The following is a 20,582-nucleotide window of genomic DNA, read 5'->3' as shown; positions in this document are numbered from 1 at the left end:
CCTATCATGTGAGAAAGCTATGCTCCACACTGTTGTACACTGAGATGGTAACCACTGAAAGAGGGTACTGTTATTTCTTCCAGGTAATAAATTTTGAAGGAGCAATGAATAAAAATTGTAGAAAAAACAGAAAGGTTTGTGAAGTAGATGACACATCTTGTTGATTTGACAAATCTTGTCAATCAGAAAGATGAGGAGATATAGGTAGTAAAAGGTAGAGCTATTGCTGGAACCCAGGTCCAAGGCTTTTATTTCAAAGCCTTAAATAGCCCTCCTAAGAGAGCCCTCCTGGAAGGAAGCAATTCAGGATGGAGGCTCCTGTTCAGGATGCTGTGGGAGGAATTCACATTCTTGAGTTCACCACATCCCTTTTTTGGGGGAGGCGCGGGTACCAGGGATTGAACTCAGGGTCACTTGACCACTGAGCCACATCCCCATCCTATTTTGTATTTTATTTAGAGACAGGGTCTCGCTGACAGCCCCCTCACTTTTGCTGAGGTTGGCTTTGAACTCATGATCCTCCTGCCTCAGCCCCCTGAGCCTCTATGATTATAGGCACCATTGCATCCGGCCTATCCCATTTAATTCTGATCAGATAGGATAGAATTTTCTTCCAAGCCAGCAATTTTCTTCTTTAATTTTCATTTTGCCTTTTGGGTTTCAATGATCATTTTTTTTTTCAGTTTTTGGAAATCAAGAAAAGAAACCTCTGACCTTTCTCTTTGGTGGCCCAAATTGCACAGAGAACAGGCAGAATTAATAAAAGGCACTGTTCCACTGGCAATAGTATTTTTGTGGGTTTCTAAATAATGAATGCTTAATAGCCAGGTAGCCCAGAGGAGGGTCCTGGATGAAGATGCATAAATAACAAAGCGTCTCAATGGCAATGTGGCTGAGCACCTCCTGCCCTTCTTTTCTTCTTCATCTGTTGTTGTGGGATTCGGGAGGAAAGACAGCTTGTGCCTTCAGGGCAGGGAGAATGTGAGCGCAGTGACCTTTATGAGTGCTCTGATTTTAATGAAGCTCCAGGTTGGAACTGTGGTAGGCACCAGTCAGGAAATTCTCAGCCCTGGCTCATGCTGCAGGGAAAGCAGCTGGCTCCTGATTACTTGTGGGTGGTTAGTTACCCGACTGCTTTTCTACCATTTATCCAGTTGGACAAGAAACCAGGGGAGAGTGGACTATAAGTAAATTGTCCTCTGCCTCTGTCTCCCATATATTGGTGAGATTCAAGCCCAGGAGAGAAAGATTGATGTTTGCATTTGCCCAGGATTGTTAAAGAGAAATAAAAAAGCAAATTTTGTGTATTAATTTCTGGCATCTTAGTTGTGATGGTTTCATCTGCTGCTGACTGGTGTAGACAATTGAGGTGGCCAAGTGTGATGTTCATTTTCACATGAGGTTTGAGGTAGTCTGAAGATACACCTTGGCGTGTGCCTATGGATTGTGCAAACTTGGGTCATGTTCTGCATATTCACATCATCCATGGCATTGATGTCTAAGTTATAATGCTCTCTGCCTTTACAGGATTCTTTTTCCTGATCTTTTTCTCTTTTCATTCCTTCATTGCTACCCTTTACAAATGAACAGTGTCTCCTCTACATTTAGACTGTCATGGGGGGAAGGGGAGGGAGGGGCTCACCGCTGAGGAGGACAAGCCCGTATTTGGAGCAGTTCATATTTGTTGACTTTTCACAAAACAGTGGCCCCCGAACCTCACGTTATTGGCCAGAACTAAACACGAGTCATGATAAATGTGTCTGAGCAAAGTTAGAATTTGTTGTCTGTGGTGAAATATGAGGGCAAAATCAAACTCCCATCATGTTCCCCTTACCAAAGCCACTAAAAATAGTTCCTCATTGTGGTCTCTGAGATTGAAAGAAAAGACGGCTCTCAGTGGTTTATTACACTAGGTTCTGAAGGCTCACAGACATCCAACAGTTAACAACCCAGTTGGATTGTGATGGGTTAAGTTTAAGTGAATCAGGCCCAGAAGGATTGAATTTCCTTCCCAATACACATACGTTTTAAATGAAGGGGGGGAAGGTGCATGGGGCACAATACATTTATTTGCCAAACCCCAAACATTCAAAAAATAATTCAAGATGTCTCAGTAAATCCAGCCAGCTACCCCATCTTCCCTCTCTCTGGAAATAATTGTCCTCATATGCATTCTGATAGGTGCATGGAGAGTGGTGGCTGATCCTCTGGTGTCCAAGTTTTAGATCTTCTAGTCTATGGTACATATTACTCTGAATTCTCAGATGGTCTCTTGATAGGATTTTAGTAGCTTTTCCCCAAAGTATGATGCAAAGATTTCTCAATCCACCCAACCTCACCCAGTGTCTGCTGAAATACACACGAGGTGAAGATTTTTATTTACCGAGAATGTATGTCTCAAATATTTAGGTCAAAAGCATTTATATTGTCTCCACTTTCCATGTGGTTACGTATTAATGACTATTTGTTGAATTTGGGTGAGACCAAAAAATGTTGGAAACATGGAATAATTTTTTTTCTTAAATCTAAGTAAGTTAGAATATGGAGGCTAAAAACAGAGGAAGAGAGGAGAACAAGAATATTAAATCAGGAAGTTGCAGGAGGGGGGCAGGAAGAAATGGGAGCAATGGGCTATAGAGTTAGAGGGAAGATATAATCCTAATAAAATTTGACTGAGTCCACACATCTTGTGGACCACCAAATGTGAGCAAATGGTTCCACTAACCTCATTTATTTTGGCCAATTTAGGTGGTGAAAAGTAAGGGTGGGAATGTATTGTTCCGTTTGTCTTAGGGTATACATGGTGTATTACAAAACCATGCTGATCACATATGAATCTGCTGTGGTCATTCTCCCCCACCCCACCACCCACAGTGTGGACAGGTTTTAGGTATGGAGAGGAGATGGAGTGAAGATTAGAGAAGATATAATTCTGATATACTATATAGTTCTGACATCTTTCAAGATATAGTTCTGCTACTGAGTAGATTGAGGAGTCATTGCTGGAATTAGAGAAGGAGATAAGGGGAGACTGGCATAAATGGTGTCTTAAAGAACAACAAAACCACAGATGTAGTTTGGAGTTGTATGCATATTGGTGCTCATTTAAAAACTGCTGTTGACCAAATTATAGTGTTACATTGTGTGCTTGTACATAAATGAAACAACAGATCCCATCATTGTGTACAACCACAACGTATCAATAAAAAATGTGGGGGAAAAAACCTGCTATCATTTTAATATTATAAATAGGTGAAGCTGTCCTATATCTCTAGTTCACTTTCTAAGAAAAAGAGTGTCCATAGACACCCTTTCTATGATTTGTGTAGTGCTGATAAAACCACAGAAAGTGAATTTTTATTTGACATAGTATTTGTACATATTTATGGGGTACAGTAAAATAATTTGATACATGCATATAATAGTCAATGATCAAACTAGAATAATTAACATTTTTGTCTTCTCAGACATTTATCAGTTCTATGTGTTGGGAAACTTCAGACTCTTATTTTATAGTTATTTTGAAGTATATCATAAATTATGATGGACTACAGCTACCCTATTGAGTCTCTAAACACAAAACAGTTCCCCCTGTCTGTATTTTCAGGAATCATTTTTCTATGCTCTTTCTCACCTTCTCCTCCTCTTTATAATCCTAATGACCACTCCTCTACCCTGTCCTTCTATGAGGTCAACTTGATTAACTTTCACAATGATTGATAACATGTGGCACTCGTCTTTGTGTGCCTGGCTTATTTCATGTAACATGATGTCTTCCATCCATGTTGCTGCAGATAACAGAATTTCATCTCTTTTATGACTGAATAATATTCTTTTGTGTATGTATGCATCACATTTATTCATTCATCTGCTTATAGACACCTTAGGTAATATCATATCAGGTATTACAATAACTAAGAGAGTGCAGGCCTCTCTTGGATATAACAATTGCATTTCCCTTGGATATGCACCCAGGGATGGCATTGCTAGATCATGTGATAGCTCTAATTTTAATTTTTTGAGAGAGTTCCATACTATTTTCCATAATAATTGTATTCATTGTAGACAATCTAGTTTATTCTCTAGGCTCCAGACAAGATAGTATTTGAACTACTGTGAATATTTGCTTCTGTTTAACACACACACACACACACACACACACACACGCACATACACATACACCTTCCTGATGTTCCCCATCGTACATAATGTTAGATGGCCCTTCTAAGTTCTACTTCAGAATTGCTTCTCTTACTGGTGTTTGTACATCTGGTCAACTCTGCCTTTGTTTAGATGGATTACCGAATGTTGCAAGAGAATTGAGAAGTCCTAGTCCAATCTCTTTGTTGTGTAGAAGATGAGGCTGCGACTGAGTTTCAGAGAGATTTAGAATTCCGGGGTCCTAATCCCAGTTCAACCTCCAACAATTTTCCTTGGATAGAATAATAAAAAGCTGTTGTACAGAATCAGAGAGTCCTAGGAAGTTAGATCAGAGAACCATTTGGGATTCCTCAGGGGCAAGAAGCCTTTCTCAATCAAAACATGAAAAAATAAAGCCCCAGACAGTGATGCGACTATTTTCTCAAGTCTCCCAAGGGTATCAGCTGTGTAGTACCATTCTAGATGCACAGAAATTAGTCATTCACATACAGCAGACATTTTAGGTATCGGGACTCACTCTCTAGAACAGGGGTTGTTAAACATTTCCCGTGCATATTTCCAGCTTTGTGGCCACCTGGTCTCTGTTGCAACTACCACTCCACTTGTGTAGCGGGGAAGCAGCCACCCCCAGAAGTACGATGAGGGGGTCAGGGGAGAGTCTGTCCACATTGCAAATAGCCATGTTTGACTTTTCAATCTTTGTGTTTAACCAGAAGTACACCAGCAGCTCCGCAAAGGTAGGAACTGTTTGCTCCCCCTCGTCATGCCCAAGACCCTGGAGAGTGTTAGGCATGCGTCTGTCCATTCATTCAGCTCCTGATTTTCTCATTCATTTGCCTAACAAATATTGGATAGCCTTCCCTGGACAGACGTTTTGCTGGGCGTTGGGAATCCACTGCTTGGTAAAAAACTGACAAAGGCCCTGCCCTTGTGGAACTGAATATATGTAAGGTAAGAGAAGAGATTTTAAGAATTAAAGAAATGTGAAAGTATAATGTGGTAGATGCTGCTAAGTAGCAGGAGAGGGAACCATCATAGACACAAGGAACAGGAGTTGTGGATTTGTTAAAAGATCTCAGGGAAGATTCACTAAGGAAATGATGATTCTACGGAGCCTAGAAAGAGAAGAGAGTAGGGGTAATGGGAAACAGCATTCCCAGCAAAGGGGGCAGCATGTGCAAAGGTCATGTGGCATAAGGAAACATGAAATAAGTCAGTGTAGCTAAAGCATTGAGAGGACACGAAATAAAGAACCAGATGAAGTTGGAAAAATGGGATGGGGACAAAATGGTTAAAACCTTGTAGAACCAGGTTAATATTTTGCATTGATCCTAAGAGTCTTGGGAATCAGAATAGGGAGATATAATTCAGACTGACATCAATGTTAGATCTCCAATTGGAGAGGAGAAGATGGAGTGAGGGTTAGCCAGGGTATATGGCACAGGAAGAGACAGAACAGGACAGGACAGCCGGAAGGGGCCAGAAAATTTTGGTAAATTGTACTCATGGCCTGCTTCTTTCCTCTCAGAGTTTCCAGTTGGTTGGATAAATAGGACAAAAAAACACTTAAAAATAATAATAATACAACTCAAACTAAGGAGCTGAGCATGACCACCGACTGAAGGGCCCAGAGGACATGAATACATCAGGAGCCCCCCCTGGGGTCCCAGGTTGCCTGAGAGCACTTTGCAAGCACCACGCTGACAAACCCACTTGGGCAGCTGCAGGTGAGCAGGTACCCGGGTACCTGACCTCGTGGTGGAATGCATCTTCAGGACCCCACACAGCTCCAGAGTGCATAAGAGCATTGCACATGCCCTGTACACACCTGGGCCTGGGCTTGACGACCTCTCAGTATTGGTGTTATGGAGAAAAGTGAGATAGGATGAGGCAGGAGCTCAGCCTAGGCAGGGAGAAAGGGAGACACATGTGCAAGAGGCTGTGTGGCACCTTGGAGAGACAATCAGGAGGCCTTGGAGATCTTTCATCTTGTCTTTGTCTCCTATTTTGCTGACTGATCTAAGATGTGTTGCTAAACTTCTTTCAGCTTCAGTTTACCCATTTATTAAATTGGGGGGGGAATAATAACAACGTGTGTGTGTGTGTGTGTGTGTGTGTGTGTGTGTGTGTGTGTGTAAGAGACAGAGGGAGAGAATCAAATGAGAAATGCACTTGAAAGTGTGTGTATTTTGGACAGTAAAGCAGTAATATATATTGAATTTTTTGGAGGCCCTCCCACAGAGCACTACTGAATAGCACTCAGTGGAGTTCTAAAGCTATATATGTTTTTGAAAGTCCTGGGGTGATTCTGATATGTTGCCAGTCTTGGAAATTATACATCTAAGTCTCCAGAAAAGAAATGAATTTGAAAGTTTTGGCAAGAAGCTGGAAAAAGGTGGTTGGGGACTGTCCCGAGGGTTTAGAGATTAAAGTAGTGAGGGGCAGGTTTCCAATCACCTCTATCCTTTCCCTTCTGCGGATGCTCAGGGGGCACCTCCAGGCTAAAGTTCCCACCATTTAATGCTTATTAATTGGAATCCTGGTTTCTGATCTCTCTATCCCCACATATCCCTCTGCTGCAGATCTCGCTCTCTGGGAAACAGACTTCAGTGGCAAGAGCAAGTTTCCCTTGGAGGGAGCTCAAGAGCAACATCTGGGGGGATGGAGGGATGCAGTGCAGGGCAGGAGAAGGTGAACCGTGGAGCGGTTACCACCAAAGCCTCAGCCAACCCCAGCTGGAACTCTGGAGATGTGTGCAGTCCTGAGGATGTGCTCCACCTCGAGGCCAGGGGACCAGGCACTGGGGACCGTGATGGGACCTCAGGTGAAGAATTCTGGAAATCACCTGGGTCCTCTCAGGAAGCAGCACTCAGCAGTTGGGGAGAATGGTCCTGAAAGTGGTGATCAGACTCCAGGCATTTCAGCACAGGCTGCCCTCCAGCCCTGATCTACCCAGCTCAGTTCTGAGCGTTCTTTCCCATCGTTCAAAACCTTCTGCAGTTGCGCCACTGTCCACCCAAAACCTCAGCATCCCAAACCCTCACAGTCTACACCTGAACTGTCTCTGCTCCAGCCATGCTGACTGCTGTCCTTTTCCGATTGACTAATTCACCTGCACTTCCCCCTCCACCCTGGATAAGCAAAGCCTTCAGGCCTCTCTCAGTAGTTTCTCTCTATCCTTCGAGGTGCATGTCATGGGCAATTTAAAATGTTTGCTGTCTACTTATTCCTCTTTTCTTCTGCTGATAATATATGTTTCCTCATCAGTTATCCTGTCTGTTTAAGTTCCCCTGGAATGAATTACAGTAGATGGGGTAGAGAGGGAAAATGGGAGGGGAGGAGAGGGGGGATAGTAGGGGATAGGAAAGGTAGCAGAATACAACAGTCACTAATATGGCAGTATGTAAAAATGTGGATGTGTAACCGATGTGATTCTGCAATCTTTGTAATGTTTTGAAAAACCAATTAAAAAAAATGTTAAGCCATGAAAAAAAAAGTTTTCCTGGAGCAGGCTGGAGCCCTTCAGTGGACAGATGTACAGGCATTTTCTGTTCTGCTGGTTTGGACTGGATGCTGCTGCTTCCCTAACTTGGGGGGTCTGCCTTGGGAACTTGTGGGCTCACCATACATGCCTGGATCGTGTGGTGTTGGAAGCCACTCTGGCTTCTCCAGGAAGCTGCCATTTACCACGCTATTCCTTCTTGGTTCACATATTCACTTGTTCCCCAGAGCACTCTGGAAGGTTCTGAACTTTGAATGGTTACAAACGACTTCCTTAGAAAGAAACATGGGGGGGGGATAAAAGTGAGATCTGACCAATAGATTGGGGATAGGTTGGTTGCCATATCCCCTCTTTCTGGTCTTAAATGTGTTTCTTCCAGTACAAATGAGGCTCAAGAGTGGAAGATTGCCATTGGCTTTTGAAAAGGAGATGAACAGAAAGACAGAAAGACGAGCAGCAAGTGAGTGCTCTTGAAGAAGTGTGTCTGTTCCCTGTTATTTCAGAGAAGCCCTCAAGGAAGCAATATGAAAATAAATTCTACTAGGTCTTTACCAGGGTGGCTATAAAGTCAATCATCTAGTAAGATGCTTTTTAAAGAAAAATGGACACTATTAATAATTATGCTGGATGATAGACATAAACTTATCATCCCTGTCCCATATAAATAGGAGTTCTCTCACCTCTGATCCACGTCTAGCACTCACCTGATGATTTTGAGGGGTGTCTCTTATGGTTACCATAAAGAATTAACACCAGGAATTCACCCTTTGCTACCAAAACTTCAAAGCTTGGATCTAGGTATTCAACATTTACATTCCTCCAGTGTGAGGTAAAGGCAGGGTCCTTCTTGGTTCTGGCACAGAATCCTAAGTACTCATGTAAGGAAAGCTGGTGTAAGTATCTGGAGGAGAGATGGCAAACTCACTTTGCCTTTAGTGGTCAGGCCTCCTTACCCATGTCAATCAACACAGTCTTTATTAGTAAGTGGAGGCAGGAGGAGAAGATCAGTTCACGGGCTGCATTTGGTTGGGTTCTGCCTGTGCTCAGCAGACCCAAGTCTTACTGAAGGATGTGTCCAATTCCTGCTCCAAGGTCATGCCTGAAGAAGAGAAGTTGAGCATGGCTAGCATCTCATGACTTCTACCTAATTTGCTTCATCCTAATCTGTTCTCAGAATATTAAAAAATAATAATAAGGGAGTATCCAGAGGCCAAGAATCTCACATCCTGCTTCCACCAGCCTCCCTAATCCCTGCTTTTCTACTAGAACTGGCTCAGAAACTGCTGGACTCAACACCCCCCAGTAACCAGGGCAAGGGATGACCCAAACAATCTGGGACAGGCTTTTGGAAGCAAGAAAGAGACTGATCTTCAAAAACAGAATGTACTTAGAGCAATTCTTGGAAGGTCAAAGGAGGTTGAAGCTGCAGTCAGCATCATTTTACCCCTGGTGGAATTAATGACCTTTCTCACTGATGATTCTCTCGTGATGGATGTGAACATCTGTCTCATAGTGGGGAAAAAGATTGAAAAAACATCTAAAGCAAAAATTTGAACTAGAAGCAAATGATCATCAGTAGTACACTATTTTGTGTGTGTGTGTGTGGTTAATGCCATGTGTTCATCAATTAATTAATTATCCAAGTGTCAATTTTTAAGTCCCAACATGTATTCCTGCTTTCCTAGAGTTTCTAGTTGGGTGAGGTGGGATATAAAATGGGTATGCAGACAATTAAATGGAAAAATACATAAAGTAAGATGTATGCTTTATTGAAGTACAAAATATTATGGGGGTCACCTAATCATGGACTCCCAACCTCAGTCAAGAAGTCAAGGGAAGTTTCTCAGAGAAAGTGATGTAAAAAATGATACTGATAGGATCAATCCTTGAGAAACTGAACTTGGAAAAGGAGAATGCTCACAGCTTGGAAGCAAGAATATGTCTCATTTGATGAACCATAAACTATGAAATAAAGCAGTGTCCCATCACAGGGGTGGGAGAAAGGGAAGAGTTGGCTGGGGATGGGGACACTTCCATGTCCTCTTTCCTTTCTTATAACATAGACTATTTGACTGAAAAGGGAATTTTTAGTCATCTTTCCTCCTAGAAATGAGGAAACCCAAGAACAGAGGAGGAAGTTGACCGGTTAAAACTTACACTTTTTCAAATGGGAAGAATGTGCCAAGTTGAATTCTGTTACCTGCTCTATGACCAGTTTTCTTGTCATGGTCTGGCTATTTTGTTGTTGTTGTTAGAATACCTGAAATTATAAAATCATTAGAAGTAGCATTCTTTGACTAGAGGTTTGTTAAAAATGAGGGACATGAGCTTATTGGAAATGAGGCTGAAAGATCTAATGTCTTTTATCTTCCACCTTTTGATTGTTTCCATAGGATTTTTGGCTCAGCGAGTAATTTGAAGGCCTTTAGGTTCTAAGTAAATACATCTTTTGCTGTTTTCATGACTATTAGCACTAGCACTGTGGCCAAGCTACTCCATGCTCAAAACAGAGGAAGAGTGTGTGTGTGTGTGTGTGTGTGTGAGAGAGAGAGAGAGAGAGAGAGAGAGAGAGAGAGAGAGAGAGAGAGAGAAATAAGGAGGAGGAGGAGGGGAAGGGAGGGGAAAAAGGAGAAGAAGAAAGGGAAGAGAGGAAAAGGAAGTAGAAGGAGGAGGTTGGAGGAGGAGAGAAAGGAGGAGAGCTGTGCGATGAGGAGGGGAGAGGACAGGAGAAGAGGACTGTGTTTCTACTATTTGAATAAAGCCCAGGAAAGACCTTGTTGAGGAAGGTAGAGCTCAACCACTATTGCGACCTATTAGACTGTAGGGCTAGGTAAAGGAAATTATGGTGTTTTAAACTTTCACTGATTAGTTTCGCACACTGTGCTTTATAAATAAACTCTGATAAATAAACTTTATAAATAAACTCTCCCTTTGTCACATGCACAAAAACTTCCATCAGAGAATGGTGCCTTCCCTTCTCTTGATCTGAATTCAGTTCCACATGCCTCCTAATCTGGCTCAGTGACTGCAGTCTTCAGTCTGTTTTTCTGTGAACCACTCTATCCAAAATCAGGTTGGCACACCTGTGAGCATTTGGCCTCGAACCATATCCAGACCAGTGCCCTATAGGTGACATTCAGAGTGCCCGGCCCATCCTAAGTCCCTCTTCCTCTGTAAGGTGGGGTTGATCTTCCTGGCTTCTCATCTGCTTCCTCAAATGTGCAAAAGTCACCAGAGGGCTGGGGATGTGGCTCAAGTGGTAGCGAGCTCACCTGGCGTGCATGCGGCCCGAGTTCGATCCTCAGCACCACATACCAACAAAAATGTTGTGTCCACTGAGAACTAATATATATATATATATATATATATATATATATATATATATATATATATATATATATAAAAGTCACCAGAGCCAACTGCTGCCCAAGATGGGAAGTGTTAATATTAATAATGATAAAACCTACCGAAACGTCTGAAAAGAGAAGCCCCTGCTCATGATGTGATGTTTTCTAAGCAAATGAGGAGGGAAAAAAGGGAGGAGGAAGAGAAGAGACACCAAGAACAATATCCGACTCGGTGCTGCCAGCCCATTCCAGGTCCTGGGAAACAGGACGCTGTATCCAGGCTGGCTTCTGGGAGAGAAAGCGGATCCATGTGTTTGCCTGGAGATACAGTAAGGAAGCATGTGCTTGCCAGTGCAGTGCTGAGACAAACGCTGGATCAACAGGGCTTCCTGAGCAGCTGTGTTCTCTGGTGAATGGGGAGCTAATTAAGGTGGAAAGTCTCTCATTGAGAATCCGCTGACTTCATGTGGAAACCATAATTTAAGGTCAATGAACCAAGGACTCTTGGAGATGAGATTCACAAGCTGAATTGGAGGCTCCTTCCACAGGTCTGCAGGTTGAACCTCTGCTGTGTAAAAGTGGCTTCAGATTTCACACATGGCCAGGGAATGATCAGACCAGAGAAGAAAAAAATAAAACACCCACCGTAATGTGTACCATGCAAAACTCCAAAATGCCTGTGGTCTCACAGGAAGTGCCAGAAACTGCCCGACAAAGACCCTCCCTTAAAAGATGCATTCATCTTACTCAGATGGTAATCTTAATTTCAGTAGGGTCAGCTGATCTGATAAAGGTTATCTTTTCCCTCCAAACTGGAGTGAAGTTACCTTCTCTTTGTTAGGTGACTATTTTCAATATTCAGACCTAAAACAGGAAAGATAGTTTCTACACCTTCAATAATCCACTGTGGGCTTTCCTAATCCCTACTACCATGTAATTGTTTCATTAAATTGTTTGGAAAAAATAAACAAAAGGAGAGAACACATTAACAAGTTGCTACTTGTAATTCAAGGGTGTGAAGTTAAAGAATGACATCTGTTTCCTCACCATCAGGACAAACTTGGCCACTCACCTGCTCTGTGGGCAAGTCAGGTAACATCTTAGTTTCCCTGTATATAAGGATAAAACTGACTATACCACTTTAAAAACCAAATGTAAATAATGTAAAAATGATTTGAAAAGTATAAAATGTGCTTGCAAATGGTAAGCTAGAGTTATGATTTAAGGAGGGCAAAGACTGGCTCAGTGTTGATTGAAAATTAAATTAAAAGATCTACTTTTTAGACATTTAAAAAATAATAAAGGAATCTCCTGCAATTATTTCTTGACTAAGAAATAAAATGTACTGTACTCACATTCCATTTTGCAGACTCTTTGAAAATTGCAAAAAGAAGTTAAATTTCAGTTGTGCGATAAACATCTTGACTCTGTCTGGAAGGGGAAATGTCTTTTTCCATTAAGTGATCCCAATTTCAAGGGCTTCATCTGAGCCATAAACCATCATTCTCTACTTGGAAGGCAGAGGAGCAAATTCTGACACAGGATGGAAATTAAAGAGGTTGGCAACTCACAAAGATTCTTTATTTTCAAAAACTATGGTGAGAGTTGGATTGGCAAATGACAATCATGTGCGTATGTGTGCGTATTTCTGTGTTTTTCCATTTCAGTATAAAGTAAATAATATGGATATGAAAGCAGTAAGTGATTTTTAGTTTCCTATCATAGTTCAAGAAAAGCATGGCTGATTTTGGAGGAGGAAACACCACAGAAAATTTAAAGGAAAATAAAATGAGAATTTTTTAGTGTTGGTTTAGTTACTGGCATTAAAGACTGTAGATTTTGTTGGCTGTCTTTCCAGAATTTCCCCCCTTTCCTTCTTCCTAAGAGAACCCCACTGTGGATAGGGAATTATACCATTCTCCACAAAGCCATCTGTTTCACATCACAAGCATGGTGATTCCAGAATCTTGCCAGCAACTGCTTTGGAGTGGGCATGTGCCCCTACTTTTGGCCAGACACAGATATATAAAGGAAGTTTTCTGGAGGTTTGTGGAAATAATTCCTTCACTTGCTTCAAGATGAAGCCTCTCTTTCTGTGGGGAGATGTCATGGCTGAAATGAGGCAGCCTTCTTGTGACCTTGAGAGGTGTTACCCTAAGGATGGCAGATCAGAAAACTGAAAAGACTCTTCTGTATAAAAGTAAAGAGGCCCTAATGTTATTATGGAGTGGTTGAAGAGCCAATTCTGGAGTTGCCATCCTTCTCAGTTCCTTTTTGGTTGATACATAAATGTCCCAGAAGCTGACTTGATTTGTATTGGGGACTTCCCTAGGTGGCAGCCAGTGCCATCCTTACTGATTCGTTATCCATTTATGGTTGACACTGGTGCTGACAATCAAGCATTGAAAGGACATGAGTGAATGTGAGACAGATGGGCTGAATTGGTGTCACTTAAATAAACAATAACAAATCAGATGAACGAATTGTCAAAGATCTTAGAGGCATTGTCTGCCCTGGGCATCATACTAAGTGCTTTGAGTTAAAGACCCAATTTCTGTTGCCAAGGAGCCTAAGATCTAGTATGTTCACAATTTCAAGTATATGACATTGCATTCTCACAAGCAATAAAGTCTACGTATACTTCTCTAAGTCAGAACTTTTCCCACTGAAGAATCTCTGCCTCTTTATGTGACAAATTGCTTATTTGCAATGATATACTTGCTTGCATATCTATATTTCTCTTAACCCATTTAAGGTAAAAAAAAAATGGGTGTGTTAGAGTTCTACTTCTGGGCTCAATTAAGACCTGCTAAGTAGATTTTTGTTTTCCATAAAACACCTGATGTTAGGCATCCTACCACCAAATGTAGTGGATATAAAACTTGAAAAGACAATTCCTGTCTTCAAATGGCCTACAATTGAAGAGTAAAGAAAGTTACCATCTAAGTGAATTCATACCATATCAACATCATGACTGGGAAACCTGTATGGAGCCGATGGTGAGCCAATCACTGATGTTCTCAGACAAGGATCTTGGAGTGACATGGAATTTGAGCTGCACCTTGAAAAGCATCTAGGTCATCAATGAGCAGGAAGGTGAACGAGGTGAAAGTACCTCCCAAGGGGAGAAGAGTATCACCTCAGGGTGACAGAAGGGCCCTGAAATCTTGTTCACACTGATGGGCTGATCACGTGTCCAACATCTCAGAACAGGGAGGAGACGGCTGAAGTATTTGGATGACTGTACCATTTTGCATTTGATTATTAAAGGGAAAAACATTCAAAATTGCAGCTGCTTAAGAGAAAAGAAAACAGCAATGTGTGTTGAATGTGAGTTTTTATTAATTAATAGTATTGTTTCCAAAAATGCAAAGACATGCCTACGTCACATTTCTCTCCAAAAGTACAGGATATCTTTCTGTTCAAAAGTGATCCTAACATTCCGTATTGGTTTTCTATTGCTACCATAACAAATGACCACACATTTTTTGGTTTGAAACAACAGAAAATTATTTTTTCTTGCAGTTTGGAGTTCAGAAGTCCAGCACAGGTCTCGCTGGACTCATTGTTTGCTGGAAACTCTATGGATGGAGAATCTATTTCCTGCTCTTTCTGGTTGCTGTTGGAATTCTCTTCTTTGGGTTTAAAGAACCAGGGTCCTTGTTTTCTCATTGGCTATAAATGGAGACCCCTTCTCAGTTTTTAGAGACCATCACGCCCCTGAGGTCACAGCCCCCTTCCTCCATCCTCAAGGCAGCAGGATAAACTGGGTCCTCTTCCAATCACATTTCTCTCTCTCTCTGTCACCAGGAAAGGGCTTTTGCTTTTAAGGACCCATGTGATTATATTGTGCCTATCTATAATCTGGAATAATCACCCCCTCTCAAGGTCTTAAGGCAATGTTTCTACAGGTTCCATGGTTTGGGAGATGGACATCTTTGGGGGAGGTGATATTCTGCCTCCTGCCCACTTTCTTCTCATCTGAACTGTTCTGCTCAGTGCTGAGTGTCACTGTCTTAGCTGGACATTGATAAATCGGGGCAGATCCCTGTCAAAGTGACCACAGTGGTTCAAAAATTCAAAACTGCATCACTCCTTTAGTAAGAGCTAAGTAGAAACTGAAAGTATTTCTCCTGGATATTTGGGAATAAGGAGAAGCATAAGACCTGTTTCAAATCATCTGAAAGCCTGTCATACAAAACGGATTTATTCTGTGCAGCACAGATTGCAGTGCAGAATGAATAAAAAATAAGGGCAGTGGTGTGGGTTTTAGCTTCATATAGAAACATAATCTTTGGTCCCAAAAGTGGCCCCAATGGACCGTGTCTCTTGATATGCATGTCCTCATGCAGCCCCCTCCCACACTGAACTTGGATTGGCTTATGACTTGCTTTATCCAGTGAGACACAACTGAGGTAATGACATAAAACTTCCAAGTCCAGCCACCGAGAAGCCCCAACAGCTTCCATATTGACACTGTGTTAGAAGTCCATCACTGCTGCTGTGGAAAGTTGCAGAACAAGGCCAGCAGGGCCATCCAGTTGAGCCCACTGCAAATCACCAGCTCCCAGCATCAAGAGCTAAATGAATGGTTCTTATTGGGGAGATTTGTGATGTAGCAAAAGCTAACTGATGTGCCTGCTCAGCTGATTTGTGTATTTGAACACATACCCAGGCACATTCTGAGTTTCTCATCATACAAACTGGAGTTTGTTTTCCCTTACTTTTGACTGAAAAAAAAATTGGCTTTTGCAAATCATTTCAACTTCCTGCCAGCATTGTGCTTGATTTAAATGTGTTATTTATAGTCACATGTGTACGGATATTTCCTTTTCCTAACCTGATGATTTCCTTGATAACTCATATGTGTAGAACACTCTTAGTCATTTTACTGTCATAATCTGTCTACCTTTTAAAAAATTAAAGTGTATTTATACTGAACTATAGGTCAGTAATTAAAAACAGATGTGTTACAGAGTAGGCCTGAAACAAGTAAAAATACAGAAGATAATGAAGGAGAAGAAAAATGTCCCAAGGTTTTGATGGACATCATGTAGTGGTGAAGGACACAGCACTGAACTTGACAGCAGAGATAGACGCACTACCCCAGTGAGTACAGAAAGTTGGAATGAACACTGGCTATCAGACTAAGCAAACACAGACTTACCCATATTTGTATTTTCTGTGGCAATTCACTGAGCCTAGCCTGAACTTTCTCTAAATAAACTGCTTGAAACTATAAGCAACAACACTTAAGAAAAGGTGCAATCTTGCATTAAAGATTTCAAAGTTTTTGACATCTAAAAAGGGAAAAGACATACAGACAAAATAATGTCAATGATGATTTTTGACATAGTACTTATATACTAGGCCTCGTGTGGAGTGCTTTACACATGTCACATCTTTTAAAGCTGATAACAATCCTGTATGTTAGATACTATGTTTTCCTTATTTTACAGATGGGTAAATCACCACTGAAGCAACTTTTTATTGTTATTTTTAATTGACAAATAATATTGTATGTAATTATGGTATGTATATACAACATGATGTTTTGACGCATGTGTACACTGTAGTATGATAAACTAAGTTTTTATATCCATCACCTCACATCTTTATTATTTTTTATGGTGAGACTCCTTGTCTAATTAAACTTTTTGAGGGGCTTTTTAAAGACGAGTCTCAGAGTCAATTTGCCCAGAAAAGCTTAAAACAATAAGAAAAATATGGTGGCATTATGCACTGTGAATTGTCAAAAACTACATGAGAGGGGGAAGAACCATCTAAGTTTTTCAAAAGTGCCATTATCAAATGACACTATTAAATATTTTTAAAAGACATGTTGAAAGAACAGTGCGAGGGAACAGGTCTTAGCCTGCATGTTTGATGAATGCATGGATTCTAGTTATTTCACTATTACATCGAGTTCTCCTATCTTGTTTATTTATAATGAACATATGTGTTAACAAGTGAAAAGAAATATGTGTGGGAAAGTGTGGAGAAAACTATAACAAGAAGGAGTCAATTCTTAGTCTTTAAGCACACGGTCATTTAGTCTTCAAAAACATCCCCTAAGATCTCAGATGGGTGCTGTGCCAGGTATACTTCATGTAGTCAAGGATTGTTCCAGATGCAGTCAAACCCTCTATTTGAGTTTTTCATTACAGGCATCCTGCATAATATGTGCTATAATTTTTACTAAGACATAAAATTAGCTCTGAGAGGTAAGTGCCATGTGAAGTTTTTGCAGGTACAAAGAGATGGAATAAGCCTTCTAGTTCACATCTTCCTGACTTTGCAAATGTCACTGTGTTTTTCTACCTGAAAGCTAATAGTAGGTTCCACTGGTCATGAAAGGAAAACAAAAGTGGGTATCATGTTACTCTCAGAACTCCATAACCTTGATGGACCTTGAACCATGAACAGTTGATGCTCTGTAGCTTCTAAGAACAGGCATAGATTCAGGCAGCATCATGTTGCTGCTCTGCACTAGTTTCATGAGCATCAGAATGAGGTGTTGCAGAAACAACTAGGACTTCAGATATAAAGGAGTAGTTTTGATGAGAGAGAAAACCTTTTCCAAATAGCTTAGTCAATTTATATTGCCACCAGCAAAAGACAACCTTATGGAAAGATACATGCAAAATATCCTCACTCAGAGACAGTCAAAATTATATTTTATGTGCTTCAACAATTCTTTTTTATTCTGTTTTTCAATAAGTCACCTGAGATCATTGGATCTCATCAGTTCATGAGACACAACTCTCATCTTTGACTAAGATTTTAGTCAAGAGTCCTGCAATATCTCACAGGTGTCCACAATCTTGTCTGTCAGGTACTGTGAACAAAAGGAGCTCAATATATTATCTGCTTCCAGCCCCTTATAGATGTCTAATGTCCATGAAGATAATGGTAATCATGGTTGCTACTGTTGCCTACCAGTGGAGATGAGGTGATCAAGCCAAGTATAGTTTTACTGACATTCCCCAAACCATAATCTTTAAAAATTTCTGATCAAGGTTCAGTTCCCTAAAGTAGAAACATGATCTTTCTTCAGTTTTGGCTGACTGATCTCTCTGTAGGATGCAGGCCCAATGACTTGGAGGTCAGTCAAAGGGAGAAAAAGACAATATGGTGCCTTACCCATGGCCCTGTGTAGCAACAAAATAAACCATGTGGGTTAGGCCCACAGCCCCAGAATGATTTGTTCTGCAGTGATTATGAACTATCTCATCTTCTCTTTCTTCCTCCTCCTTTTTTCTTTGCTTCCTTCCTTTCTTTTTTCCTTTTTAAAACAAAGAGTCTTCTTATGATGCCCAGGCTATCTCTGAACTGCTGCCTTCAAGCAATGCACCTGTCTCAGCCCCCCAATAGCTGGGACTACAGGTGTGTACCACTGTGCCCTGCTGAGTTTCTGTCTCTCATGCTCTTAGTTTCACCTTAAATACTAAGATCCTAACTGCTTAGAGTGTATAGTATAGACTAGCAGCTCCAACATGATTCTGGAGCTTGTTGGAAATTCCGACCTCACAGGAGACCTTTGAATCAGAATCTATAGGCGCTTCCTATGCACCTTAACATTTCACAAATGCTATCTTGGACCCTGTTTTTTCCAAGTCTTTTCCCTGCAGCTTTGGGGGAAAGGATGTATTTAAAAATTGGACTCCAGACAAACTCTCTTTCCATTTATTTCTACCTATAAACTATCTATTCATCCTAGTTCAATTAATGCACCTATATTTAAGTTGATTGATGTATCATTTTCTTTGCAAGCAGCAGAGGAAAACAGCTCTGGAGACACCCTGCAACTCTGAATGAGCCATGTGGCCTTAGACAAAGGTATTTATTTAATCTCTTCAAGCTTCATTTTTAGAAGGGACAGAAGCAGAGGTAATATGAAAACTTGGGCACTGAAATTTTCTCATTCTTCTGATTCAAAGACAAAACTCTAATAATGGGCTTTAATCATTTCATAAATGAAAATACCACTTGAGTGAGGGCCCAGCTAGCAATCAAGGAATCCTGGATGGACACCAGACCCCCGCTACCCTTTGGATGTTTAATCCTCTGCCGACTGTATCAACAGCGAAATGTCCTCAGGCATTGGTAAGCCCCTACAGAAGACCCCAAATAAGAAAACTAGAAGTGCCACCTCAAAGGGCTGGACATGATGTCTCTCTCTGTCTCTTTTACTTACTATTTTGATTGTCTCATCACTGGGACATGGAATAGAAAGTGCTGCCTCCTTCAGAAGACATTGGTTTTATAACTGGAGATTCTGGATCCTCAAAGCTTGCTTCAGGATCTCATTTTGCCCTTCTGGATACCACATACTCCTAGTGGAAGGAAGCAGGAGTAAGGAGGAGGTGAGGTTCCAGGGAATCACAGGCCTAAGCTTCGGACACCAGGACAGCCAGTCCTGCTTCCCACAGGTTGAACTTCGGTGTCATGTTATGTTTTTCATCCTTTATCTTCGTAGGTTTTTAATAGACTGAGCATCTGAAACTTAACATTTATATTTAATCAGCTAATGCTTCCAACTCTTCCTGGAGGCTGAGAATGGCCATTAACATTGATTTAGTGGATGCTAAACATACTGCAATGAAAGGGGAAAATGGTTTGACAGTAAGTTTAAGCAAAGCAGGAGAGAAGCACGTATGCACACAGGTACTTCTGCTTACGTGTGTGCATGTCACACAGCAAGCACACACGCACACACACACAGACCTGTCTGCCAACAGATAGCCCTGACTTTGGGAGGTAGTATTTACTGCTACTCTCATGATTCTCCTCTCTCTGCCTCCAGAGGCTCCCTCCCTCTTTCACTAACCTTCCTGCAGGTGTTACTGTAGGAACTCAGAACAAGTGCAAATAACTCCAGAGATAATGAATTTTCTAGGAAAATTCATAGGAGTTCAGGCCTCCTTCTGTGATGGTTCATTTGGGTCTCTATAATAAAGAAAAATGTTTAATAAAGCCACAATTAGGATTAGATGACTCTCAAATGCAGAAAGGGATGCTAGATAGCATATTTTGAGCAGTTATTCTGTGTTTTCATGTTCTAGCTCCTTTCGTCACAACCACCTTCAGAGGAGGATACTGTTATCCTTATTTTATGATTAAAGTGGGGCTCAGTCTTTTATATACAGCAAAATAAATTCAAATGAAAGGTTTGACATGAAGAGCCTCAGGCCATCTCCTCATTATAGATATTACTTCATGAGCACATCCAAACACAGAGTCTCTGATTCCAAAGAAGCATTTATAGATTAGTCTTTACGGACCCCATTTGAAAGGGAACTTGGGGGAGTTCTCTTTGGCACCCAAGAGAAGATCATATCAATGAAGGCTGTGCCTCTTTCCCTTCTCAAAGGGATTTTAGTATGCCTTTTGGAATGACACAATATTCTTTCATACACGTAAATACCAGAAAGGAGTCAAATGCGTATCACCCAACTTGGCAGTTTATTCTTTCTGCTATTAATTAACAGATGTGTCTTTTTATGTCATGTAATGAAGAATCTGGGGACAGGACCCAGATCTCTACTACCTATGTTAGAATTCATCCTATA

Source organism: Ictidomys tridecemlineatus, chromosome 16 (genome assembly GCF_052094955.1).
Source record: "Ictidomys tridecemlineatus isolate mIctTri1 chromosome 16, mIctTri1.hap1, whole genome shotgun sequence".
Classification (NCBI taxonomy): domain Eukaryota; kingdom Metazoa; phylum Chordata; class Mammalia; order Rodentia; family Sciuridae; genus Ictidomys; species Ictidomys tridecemlineatus.
The sequence above is the reverse complement of the archived record's forward strand: the minus strand, read 5'-3'. Positions refer to the sequence as shown.